Genomic DNA, 13,747 nt, shown 5'->3' with positions numbered 1-13,747 from the left:
GCCTGTCCTGGAACTAGCTCTTGTAGACCAGGCTGGCCTTGAACTCCCAGAGATCCGCCTGCCTCTGCCTCCCGAGTGCTGGAATTAAACGCGTGCGCCACCACCGCCCGACAAAAAGATAATTTAATATAAAAATATGAGATTTATCCATAAATGTCTTGAATAGTAAGAAAGATATATTAGCTAAAATAAGTTATGACATTGAAACCAATATATTAATATTATTAGGACCATTTGTAAATGATTATAATATAATTGAATCTAATAAGGCTTCAAAGATCACTTGAGACTTTTCCAATGAAGTATTACAATGGCCTGAGTTGACGAAGAGTTTTAAAAATTGGATACATAAAAGATTTTGCTTCACTAAAACTTTGATCATCAGTAAAACAAAATAAGAACAAATTTAAGTTCAAATATTATAAAATATGAAATAAATAGTTATTAAAATAGAACACAGGCAGGGTATGCATCTCTCACTCCCTGTTCATTCTATGTTTTATTAGCATATATTTTTGATTTTTTTAGATTATAGATTGAAAGCATTATGAAGTGTCATATTTAAGCTAAAATAAATATGTGTATAAAAATATCCCTCATTTATTCTCTGAACTCTTTTGTCAACCATAAGAACTTTAAAATACATAATGACTTAAAATGTAATAGATTAATAGATGTATTAAGATGTAAGAGATTACTGCGTATTTAAAATACACAGTAAGGTCTTGATTTCCAGTTCTTCAATGGCATGTGTGAGATACAGAAAGAGATTTGCAAACATTAGCTTCATATCAAAAATAGTTTGTGTCTCATATAAATGTTGATTTTTCTTCTGTTTATAAATTTATCAACTTAAATAAATGAGCATAAATATGGTTAGACTTTGTTCTCATGCAGTCTGAAAATAAGCTTGGACAACTGATGTTTACATTAGTTTATATGATTGTAAAATCATTTTTGAAAATTATAGTCTACTCAATGTGCTTGTTTAACATCATTGGCACCATCTCATAAAATTGCTTTTAATATTATCGCTATAATTCAATATTTGAAGCTGTCTGAAAATATATAAACATTAATGTTTCTAAATATGTTCCATTTACAATTACTAAACTCATTTGGAAGGTTTTTTCATGATTTAGCAATTTTTTAAAAGAAAAATTTCTCCATAATAGACATTTTGACTTTAACTTCTATTAAAATTATGATCATTTTACTCAATCACTATACAACCCTCTAATTTTTGCTATTTTCTTAACATCATATTGAACTTTTTGTTAAAGTTTTATTAGAATTTTTATTAGAATCACACTAATCTGCTTCTGCAATGATATTTTATGTGAGTTGTAATTGCATGCTACTGTTTTAATGTCTTCCAATTATTTTATCTTGTAATGAAACTCAATAATATCTCTGAGAGCTAACGGTATGATGCTGATGCATAGAACCCCAATTCTCAAAACTACCTAAAATTCCAGAACTATGTACCCAATATTACACAAGTTCCTGAAGATCTGACTCACTGTAATCCTGTGCAAACTGATGACAAAATACTTCCTTTCCAAGATTTATTTATATTTTATTTATTTATTTATTTTGGTTTTTTGAGATAAGGTTTCTCTGTAGTTTTGGTGCCTGTCCCAGAACTAGCTCTTGTAGAACAGGCTGGCCTCGAACTCAAAGAGATCCTCCTGCCTCTGCCTCCCGAGTGCTGGGATTAAAGGTGTGCACGACCACTGCCCGGCTTTTCCAAAATTGATAATTATAGTCAAAGAATAATTATTAATAAGAAAGATTTTTGGTATATTTCATCAATAAATATTAAAATAATAAAGGTGGTGTCATACCTGTGAACTATCTGATTACTCTAAGATCATAAAGATTGGTTTTGCTTCTGTTACAGATATCTTACTCTTACAGACTCATTCCTTATGTTTAGGTGTGGAATTCAGTCTGAAGCTGAGTTTGCTTAGTTAGCTTTTAAATAATATAAAGTCAGGTTGTGGGAGTTTTCTTGCTTTTTATCATACAACTAAGTAAAAAATGAAAATATGTAAAAATACATACTTAAATTGTACACAAATTCTACATTATTAACTCTTAAAAACAAGAATGATGTATAGCCAAATATCAGGAAATCATTGTAAGAGAATTCCAAGAGAAAGAAGATTCAGAGAGTGATGAGGGTAGTAAGGAGGCCTCTTGTTGGTTCGCACCTGTTTAGCCCCAAAATAACCACGCAGAAACTGTATTAATTAACTACTTGATCAATTACTTAAGAGCTAGCTAGCTCTTACATCTAGAATTAGCCCATCTCCATTATTTTATATTTTATCATGAGATTTGTGGTCTACCGGCAAGGTTTCATCATATCTGTCTCTGGCTGTGGCTTCATGGCTTCACTCTGACAGCGTCCTTTCTTCCAATGTTCAGTTTAGTTTTCCCTACCTAGCTCTACTCTACCCTATCACAGGCCTAAGACGGTTTCTTTATTAATCAATGGCATTCAGAGCATGCAGAAGGGAAACCCAGATCAGATGAGACCTGTCACAAGACTATCAGGAGCATAGTGATGATTTGATGGCTATAGCACTTCATCTGAGGATAAAAATCCTCAGGCTCAGGAGGCTATGAGCAAACCTGGTGATGATTCAGACTCCTCTGTGCTAGAAGGAAAATATTTAGAAAACTATTAGGTTCTAAGTGTGAAACTTTCAGTTTTGGCTATCCTACTTCCAGAAAGAACGGCCTAATTTTGTTTTCCTATATTGATGCTGCAAGGATAAAACAGAATAAGGATGGTGATTACCATCACCAGTAATCGCAGAAAAGCAATTCAGTTAAACCTAGATGAATCAATGAAATATTTTGTATAATAGTGTTGTACAATAACACAGAGAAGTAGATTAAACACTGGTAAATTGTAAACCTATACTAGAAAATAATCACTATATACTAGGGTAGAGAAGTTTTCATGAGAGCACTTAGGAAAGATGCTGTGTATAATAAAAAAGACTAAGAGAAGAGATATTAGGTAAACTAAAAGCTATTGGGGAATTTATTTGGGACCTTTGGGTTCTGCACAGAATTTTTCACATCAAAAAAGAACTTCTCAACAACTCATACTCCATCAATTTTGTTCAAAATATAAATAAGAAAAGTTAACCAAAATAACAATAGTTTAAAACAAAAAGCTTGGAAGTTTTGTTTTTAATAGTGTATTATTTCAAGATAGAGAATTATCATAGTATCTGCCACTATAAAAGTATTACTGCTAATAAAATATCTCATGCTTTTGCTGGTGGGAATGCAAGCTGGTACAGCCCCTTTGGATGTTAGTGTGGTGATTTCTCAGTAATACCACTTTTGGGTATATATCCAAAGGATGCTCAATCGTGCCACAAGGAAATGTGCTCAACTATGTTCATAGCAGCATTTTTTGTCATAATCAGAACCTGAAAACAACCTAAATGCCCTTTGATGGAAGAATGGATAAGGAAAATGTGGTACATTTACACAACAGAGTACTACATAGCAGACAAAAATAACGAGATCTTGAATTTTGCAGGAAAATGGATGGAGCTCGAAATCATTATTTTGACGGAGGTAACCCAGACACAGAAAATCAATTATTACATCTACTTACTCATAGGTGGTTTTTAGACATAAAGCAAAGAAAATTCGTCTACAAACCACAATCCCAGAGAACTTAGACCATAATGAAGGACACTAAGAGAGACTTCCATAGATCTAATCTACATGGGAAGTAGAAAAAGACATGATCTGAGTAAAGTGGGAGCATTGGGACATTGGGGGAGGGTTGATGTGGGGAGGGGAGAGGCATAGAGGGGAACAACAAAAAATGTAGAGCTCAATAAAAATCAATTAAAAAAAAATCTCATGCCTATAATTCTAGTACATGGAAAACTGAGGCAAGAAGACTCTGAGTTATTGGTCAAGACTAGCTTGAAACACAGTGAAAGATTCGGTCTTATAATAGAAGTAACAAAATTAGTCTATAATACAATCCTTGAGGATTAAGATTCAAAAAAAAAAGATAAAATGTTTTGGTTCTCTGCCCTGGGATTGATAACCAGGTTATAATTATGCTGCCTGTCACAACACAACACTCACCCTTGGTCTTAACAGAAATTGGAAATTATAGTCATACTTCCATGTGGGCTGCCAGCTTGTGAATAATGACATAGAAACTTATTATTAATTATGAAAGCTTGTAAGGTAAGGACCTTAGGCTGCTTTTTTTTCAACTAGGACTTATAATGTAAATTAATTGGTCTTTTTAAAGTTATGTCCTGCCACTCCGTTAAGTTACTTGTGCTCTGTACCATATGTCTGACTTCTCAGTATCTCCTGCTCACCTAGGTTCATACTGAGTTCCTTGCTTTGCCTGGAAGTCACACTTATTCTCTCCTGCCTAGTTATTGGCTATTCAGCTCCTTATTAAACCAGCCTCCACTGTACATCTTGAAACAGTGTAAACAAATATTCCACAACAGGAAACTCACTTTGCTGGTTATTAAATCAGTTAATGAAAGTTCCTTGGTCCTCTCTGGAGTTGTCTGAGAGGTACTTTTCTAACCATGTGGACAAATCAAATAGTGACTAGTACTCCCTAAGAAATAGCTGATGAAATTATTAAAACCCTATTGTGCTCCAGGCTATTCTAACAGGTTCCGTAGCAGGACTTCAGAAGGGACCACAGAGAGTGCTTGTCAAGAGGAAGGGGTTTTGCTCTCACAACCAGCCATAGTATCTTTAATTTAGGTCACCTTCTTGTCATGCCAAGCGTTAATAAGACTATGAGCAGGATATTTTCCACTAATACAAATATAATAGAAAATGAAGACTCTAGATAAAAAGTGGATAAAGCTTTTCAGGGGATGACTTCACTTTTTATGGGTATTAAACAGGTATTGGGAACTATACTTAAAATTTCATGATTAAACACTTCCATAAACAAATGTACACTCATAGACACTTTCTCAGTCCCTCAAAAATGTCACCGTTAGGCAACATTTCCCTCTCTGCTGAATTTGGGATGTGTGTAGCATCATCTTCATCTTCTTTTGGTCAGTTTACTGGCTCTGCTTCATCTGGTGGCTCATAATTGTAAACAACTGGAAATAACTAGGTCAGTATCTAATTTTAAAATGCGAACACTTTAAAAGAACAGCCACACAAGGTCAATGAGGAAGTAAATATTTTGATTATAAGATTATGTGTAAAGTCACTTTGCAATTTCAATAATAGAATTATGTATAACATCACATTAGTCCTTCTATTTCATACTTTCAGGCTTATTATAAGCAAATTAAATTTCAACTGATCAAGAAAGCCATTTAATGACTAGTACCAATAGGACCATCATCTTCGGTGCTATGCTGAGATGCAATTAATTTTTCATGGTAAAGAGTGAGCAAGACATACAGAATTTTACTGAAAAATTACGAATTAAGCCTATCAGATATTTTTGCATTAAAAATTACATAGAATAAAATCATCAAAATTATATGTACTCATAAATTAGTTTGTATTGTATGCACCATTATATGTGCTAGTGTTCAGTATTCAACATATTAGTATTCATCAAATTCATTTTGCCATCTGTATACTGCTTTGATCAATGTATAATGAATGATTTAAACACACAATCACACACACACATCATTCTGATATCCTGTAGCATGAAATGCATAGTTCTTTTTTAGTTACTTGTTCTTACTTATCTTTGCTGTAAATTTTGCATTTATAGTTGTTATTCCAGCAAAGTATCTGCATGACCGCATTTTAAATTTATTTTCCTATTGGAACCACCCTGACTGGCAGAAGAACAAGAGACAGGGCAGATTGGAGATGTTACATGATTTCCTATTCATCTGGCCTGCCAAGGCTAAACTCATAATTAAGGGATAATCCCACAGCATGACCAGGCACATAAGCTAGTAAACATGACACAAAACCTTGCTTATGGGGAATCCTTGCTTAGTGCTTGGGAAATGGAAATGTTTTTAAAGGCTGTAAAAAATCACTGCATGATAAGAGGTACACTTCAAGGAGCCAGCTGCATGCTGAATCTGGACATAAACACATCTGCATTTAGAAGAATCTTTGAAATATGAAAATAAGTCCTAACTACACTTAATAGGTTACCTAATACCAACTTCACAGGAGCTGGGGTTTTGTAGACTTTGGAGTTAACCTGACACTGGTGCTTTTCTGTCACTAACTTTTCACATAACTAGTCTTTCATGATCTCTTTTCTTAGACTGACATAAAACCTCAGAGCGCTGTAAAGACCAAATAAATGATAACATCTTGAGCTTGGTGATGAGTTATGTGTCTCGCAGCCTCCTATCACATATGATTTTAGAACAGAAGAATATGAATGAAGTCAGGGCTTTAGTTCTGAATATTCGGATGTAATGCTTTCCATGGAAAAGCCAAATGGCTAAAACTCCATAATCAATCCAATATGTCCACTAGGAATCCTCCCTACCGTGTGCAGGGCCTGAGTCAAAACTGACAGCAATGTTCTTTCCAGACAGAATGAACTGAAATAAATTATGGCCTGATAATATGGTTAGAATACAAGCTAATGGCTATAGTTGGAAAGTTTTAACTTGGGAATAATAATTAGTAGAATCTTCTAGTTTCATGAAGTAAAATTTATGTTTTACTTTCATGACTTTTGCATTATGATTGCTCTTTAAGACACCTTTGGTTTAGTTAAGATCACAAACATTTTTCTCTCATATCTATCTCTTGTAGCTTTATATGAAATCAACATGCTAGTCTACGATCAAAGCCAAATTGACTTTTAGATCTCAGACAATATGAGGATTCAGCTTCCTTCCTTCAGTGATCCCTTCTTTCCCCATCCATCCTTCTTTTCATCTTTTTTCTTCCTTCCAGCCCTTCTTACTTCTTTCTGGTGCTAGTTCTCTCTACATGATCAATTTCCTAACATGTCATTACAAACTACCATATCTCTAACTGGATAATAATTGAGAGATACTATGATTTTGTTTACAAAACTCTCTTTCTGGAATCTACACTAATCAACTTATCAACGTCTCACTGCTTTGATACGACAAGTATTAGACTTTCATAAAATAAAATTTTTGCAAATTTATACAAAATAAAATCGTATTCATTTAGGGAAAACTATTAAAATTATATAATACAATACAGCTAATTTAATGTTTACATTTCAAAGAGACCCAAAAAGATGAGTCTCTAGAGGATGACTTACAGACATTAGCTTACATTAGGAGAGGAAATTACACGGCAAAAAGTTAATCATAAAAGGAATAAACACAAAAAGGTGCAAAATAATCACAAAAATTTCAATATTTTTAATTATTATAAAAAGATAAGTCAAAATACAATGATAATACTATGCTTAAAGATAACTAAGCTTAGCCGGGCGGTGGTGGCGCACGCCTTTAATCCCAGCACTCGGGAGGCAGAGGCAGGCGGATCTCTGTGAGTTAGAGACCAGCCTGGTCTACAAGAGCTAGTTCCAGGACAGGCTCCAAAACCACAGAGAAACCCTGTTTTGAAAAAAAACAAAAATAATAATAATAAAAAAAAAGATAACTAAGCTTAAAAATATTGGACACATCCATGTTGGTAAATTTATAGAGCAATAGAATGTGTCACATATTGTCGACAGATATATGCAATGGTATGTATATGAATGCAAACTTAGTTGAAATTTTAATAACGCTAAATTTGTACATATTCCACAACTCAGAATTTATGTTCATATATACAGATTCAAAACAAATGATGACTTTGAGCCACAAACTTTTGCGATCATTTCAACATTAGCTTCTTTCAGAATAGCTAAAAGGCATAGATAGCATTCAGAAACAGTGGATGAAAAGACAGTTCACAATCCTACACACCACTGATAATTACCATGATGATGATACATTTCAATACATTACTGTGGGAGTAAAAAGCCAGATACACAAGTGTGCAATTTGTCTGATTTGATTTCTGTGCAGTTTTGAAACAAGCCAAAATGATTCATGATGATAGCAATTTGTAATAGGTTTACTTTTACTGGAAAACAAGGATTTCCTGGGAAGATGTCTGGGGAAAAATGTTTGAGGTAGACAGAGGATCTTATACTACACCTGGGCAGCAAAATAGAGCCGATTTGTTCTCAAAGGCAAGAATGAGCTAGCACTAAGGGCGTAAGAATGGGAAAATAGGGCACAGATGCCTGAGTTAAAGAAAAGACACCTCCCCTTGCTCCTCACCACCTGTAGCAGGTGAGGACCTGACTCAACCTTTCTCAGGCTGCAACACTCAGAAGAATGGGCCCTGTGCCTCACCTGGCCAAACCAGTAGAGTTGACCTTGTAAACAGAGACTTAAGGGAGCCTGACCTAAGGGTGTAAGTGATACCAACTTCCTCATCTTTGATGTAGTAGTCGGGGTGAGGGAAGAATGCCTCCCTTGCCCCTACCACCTCCAGCCGGGAAGGGAGCTGATCCTTCCCTTACCAGCTCTAGCACTCAGGAAAGTGGGCCCAGCACCTCACATGGGAAGCACAGCAGAACTGACCCGACTGACTGGAGTGGATTTGAACCAGCCAAGAACACGAGCTTGGGAGATCTGACTCTCTCCCTCTTCTGCCATACGGTGGTGTGTGCAGGCAAGAGATGCCCTCCTCCCCAAACCCCTCACAGACTGTGGCAGGTGGAATAGCTGTCCAGGTGGTCGTAAAAGTCGGAAGGTTGACCTCCCTCTGCAGCTGCAGCACTAAAGAGAGTGGCCCCTGAAGCTCACCTGGCCAACACAATAGAACTGGCCCTGAAGGTGTAGGTGTAGAAAACTGACCCTGAGGGAGTGAAAAGAGAACTGGCCCTTGTAGTGGTGACTCGCTCATAGCTGCAAGGGGTAAAGTAGCCAGAGAAATGCAGAAGAGCGCTCCCTGATGGTGGGGACAAAGGAGAGCTGGCAGACTGATCAACCCTGCAACTCCCCAAGCCCAGAAACAGGGTCATGAATTGGCGCCCCCAGCATACACCCTATCTAGGATCTGCTGGGGCATGTAAAGGAGACAGTCCTGCAGAATCGGCAAGACACAGGGTGTCTTAGTTAGGGTTTTTATTGCTGTGAAGAGACACCATGACCACAGCAACTCTTCTAAAGAGAACATTAAATTGGGGTGGCTCACTTACAATTTCAGAGGTCAGTCCATTATCATGGTGGCTAGCATGGCAGTGAGGAGGCAGACATGGTTTTGGAGCTGAAGAGTGCTACATCTTGCAGACAACAGGAAATCAAGTGACTTGGTGGTGAGTCCATGAAACCTCAAAACTCGTACCCACAGTGACACACTTTAGCAAGGCCTCTCACCTCCTAACAGTGCCACTCCTTTTGGGGGCAATTTTCTTTCAAACCACTACACAATAGGAGATACAAGAGCAGTCCCAGTGGGCACCCAGAATAGAGAGTGTGGAAGAAACCAGAGGCTTTAAACCAGACTAAGGACTCTTTGCAATGAACACTTGCAAGTAAAGAGATATGGATAGAAGTATTTATTGCATGATTCACTATGTCACACTACAGTGTCAATGAAGGGATTGATTTTTTTCCTTGTTTTTCCTTTTTCCTCTTAATTTTTATTTTATTTTATTTGGGAGGGTTGCAAGAGCAGAGGGTAGATACAAAGTGATGGAGAAATGAATGGGCTAGACATACATGATGTGAAAGACACAAAACATAAATAGAAAGAATGTTAAAAAAAATCTAAGTTGCTGGAATAATTTTATTTGGTAATAATGTGTTTTTCAGAGGTGTTACTTTGTTACAAACCCAAAGTTACACATATATGTTTGTTTTGACTTTCATTTCTTCGACCTATGTGAGTAATATAGTGCCATCATTTTCTAGTTTCATATATCTATCTACATAATTCTGCATGTTTTAAACCATGCCAAGATTACTTACAAGTACAATATAGTAGAAATTGTATGGTACTAGTCCCAATGTTGTTTGCTTTTTTGAAATAATATTAATAAAAATTGTATATGTTAAGCCTAGGTACATTTCTAAAAATTTATATATAGTGGAGTCAATGTACTGGTACATCATCTCATACGAAAGGGAGAATACATTTGAGCTAATATTTCATATAGTAATAAAAGTAGATAGCACAATAAAGCAGCACAGCAGAAGGAACACAGAATAATGGTTTGGGTGTGGACATGTGTGTGTGTGTGTGTGTGTGTTTGTGTACATATATATGGTAGAAAACATATATGGTAGATAATATCTCTACTGTGTTATAAAATTAACACTATAGCAAGTTGATACAATCATTTACAGATTAAAGCAGCACAGATTTCCATTACTTTCAACTATATAAAAGTATTCTATGTCATTGTTATGTTGCAGAGGTTTTTATAGTTTCCCAGAGCTCTGCAATATTTCCTTCCTGGATCACTTGTGAGCTGGAGGTCTTTACATAGTTACATCATTATCATAAATGAGCTCCAATTTAAATAAATTTAGCATGGAATCCCACTGACATCATGAAGTATGATCATAAAACTTGTAAGAAGATCTAAGAAAAACAGAGCTTTTATTAGAGCCCAGAACAGCAGTTTTAATTCATTTGATGGGAATATGAGGACAGAAAAAAAGACATAGTACTAGCTTGGAGAATTGGCTCTCTTTAAAGTGTCTATGAAAAATATATTCATATGCATTGAAGTGAGAGTTCCTTATTGGTCAGCTGAGATTGACTGAACTTTAGGGGGGAAAAGGTGCCCTCTAAAAAACAGGCTCCTGAACTCTCTGTTCTTAGAGCATTTATTTTTGAAAGCTTGTACTTTCAAATTCTTTCTCTGCCCTTTTGAAACATCTGAACATTTCCCTTACCTCATGGGAGAGATTAAACTCAGGAGATGTCTTTCTGAAAGACTGACAACCATTTGCTGGAAATATAAACTTCGAAAGAAACACTATCCCTGTCTGTGTGAAAATTGGACTAATACAATACTGAGGACTTCTTCTCAACTTCTTGAGATTTTCCCATCATAAGGATGGGAGAACAATGCCAGTCAGCACTGACAGGAAACCCATCAATAACACCATTGTCACCACGCCATTTATTTCTCACCTTTAATTTTCAAAGAGTGATGTTAGAAAAGTATTTTTTGACTGTCTAACATTAGTATGCAATTTTCACACTCTCAATTGCTTCCCTTCCCTTCATTCTCCTAGAAAGCTGCAGTGCCCCCAAAGGGGAACTCATAAATGCCTTTAAGCCCATGGAGATCTTGATTGCTTTCTTTAGATACAGAAAATTTCCTTAAGCAATGTTCCTTGAAAACATGGTGACTTCCTTATAGAGAATAGTGATAAGTAGGTTGTGGCAATCAGCTAGAGAAGAGGCGTATTATCTCCCAGCAGTCAGAATCTGTCTTACAGTAAGAAACTCCAATGACAGCCTCTGCTTCCATGTTACTGCATGGCATCTCTCTCCAGATGCTGACAAGTCGTGTTTGAGAAATTGTGTAAACAGGTGTTGACTGACAGTTAATGAAGCTGATTCCAGGACCTGCAAATATATGCAATACTCATTTCTTTATGAGCACAGCTTCATAATCATAGGAATCTTAGTGAAGCGTATTGCATGATGCGCCAGAGCTGCTGCTCTCTTAAATAATGCTGCATTATCTATCTAGGCAGTTGGAAACTGACTGCTTCATTAGCAAGTCAATGTACTTCCAAGCTTCCTACTGATGCTCTGATGTTTCTATCAGTGCACATTGTTCTCTAATTGGAACTGGCATTTGCTGTTTAAATGCTATAAAGTGGAATATAACCAGGTAAATCAATAGATATTCTTAGAAATTATGTAAATTTGCAAATATATGTATCTTTTTTACATCTTTTTCTTAGTCAAGAATACTCAACTTGGAAATTAAGCAAATTGGAATGGTTTAATTATTCCATTTGCTTTAAAGTAGTAGAAAGAGACAAGGTCTCAGACAATAACATTCAGTTATACAGAATGATGTGGTTAGAATCATTGTAAGAAATTGGTTTTAGCATCAAGAATTTTTTTTTAATTTGAAACGATTGTATTTTCTTTGATTTTCAGGCTTTGATGCTTTTCCAAAAGGAGTTTTTCTATTGTATCTGATAATTCTATTATAAGAATAGTTTACTCTTTATATCTTTGACTTCATTAATTAAATTTTAACTTTTCTTAATTTGTGTCTGAGTGTTATTGTATGAGGGATTTCCTCCCAGATAGTCCATTCCATCTTAGAGGTAAGCATGCTAATACCAAGTGTGCTCTAAATAGAGGTGACACATTGTCATGCTGGGAAGCACTTTAAGACCCAGGATGGTTCAAAAAGGGCTTCTTATGGATCCAGAAGCCCAAAACTTAGAAGAGGTAGGAGGTTTAGCCTTCTTTGAGCCTATAAAACAATGAGAACCACTGAGAGGAACTTCCAGGAAGCAGAAGACAGGTCAGTTAAGCATTTTGGAGAAGTTAGGGACAACTGAGCTGCCTACGGGTTGTGCAGTGAGCTTCAATTGTCGTGCTTTTGTGAGTTGACACCCTTATGGGCCTGGGCTTGAATATAATATAGTCGTCTGACCTTACTGGTTTACATACTGGACATCGGTGGTATCCTTATACTAATCTATGAGTGGTTGATTATCTGGACAAGCAGATATTTGTTCATTTCTCCAAAAAAGTAATGAGGCACTCAGAAATGTCAAAAATATTTTCTTTTGCTTTTTTTCTTTTCAATTTTGACTTGTCACTTACTTGTTCAATGGTCATAAGACTATTATACTCAGCCATAAGGACATGAAATGCAAATTTAAAAATTAAATCAATTTTCTCATTTATATAATTATTCTTCAAAAATGTATTTACTTATGATCTTTGAGATAAATTTTAATTAGCTAAGGAAGGTTAAAAAATGTAAAAACTACAATGTCAAAATATACTTAAAATTTTAAGTTTTTCGTTATCATGGACATTAAAATGGAGATGATATGCCTATATCAAGTCAAGTCATTCCTGACTAAATGACACATTGTTGGACTCTAAGTCAGAGAAAGATTGGTGAAATCAAAATTTATTCAAAGTGAGCCCTGAAGTACAGGCATTATTCTGTAACTGTCCATCTCAAAATGTTACAGTGTATGAAGGACTTTTGTGAGATAAAAAGGAGGAACAGTCAGTAGGAAAACTAGTCAGCAGGCTATGTAGGATTTTTGACAAGAAGGTGTGTCTTTCCTCTCTTGTTGGTGGTACCATTGAATGTAGAATTACTAAGAGAAGGGGAAGGAAAGGATGAGGTAGCTTTAAATGAGTGCCCGTTATAAAAGTGATTCTCATATTACTCTATAAGAAAAGACTCTACAAAGTGGTGTTTGGAATTACGGCCATCTGCATGTGAGAAGGAAGGAAGGAAGGAAGGAAGGAAGGAAGGAAGGAAGGAAGGAAGGAAGGAAAAAAGAAAGAAAAGTTTAAAATCTATCATAAGCAACACAACATGCACACACATAAATTGGAAGTGGATTTAATAGTTACCTGTAAAAAGACCTGGTACTGAATATTAATTGAAAACACAGGAGCAAAGATTCTTGGTACTAGTGCTGATTCCTTTGACTTAACTAAAAATGAATAAATAACACAAGAATATACTATATCAATCTATTTAGTTTCTGCAAAG

The sequence above is a fragment of the Chionomys nivalis genome, chromosome 12, assembly GCF_950005125.1.
Source record: "Chionomys nivalis chromosome 12, mChiNiv1.1, whole genome shotgun sequence".
Taxonomy (NCBI): domain Eukaryota; kingdom Metazoa; phylum Chordata; class Mammalia; order Rodentia; family Cricetidae; genus Chionomys; species Chionomys nivalis.
This window is presented reverse-complemented; position numbering follows the sequence as displayed.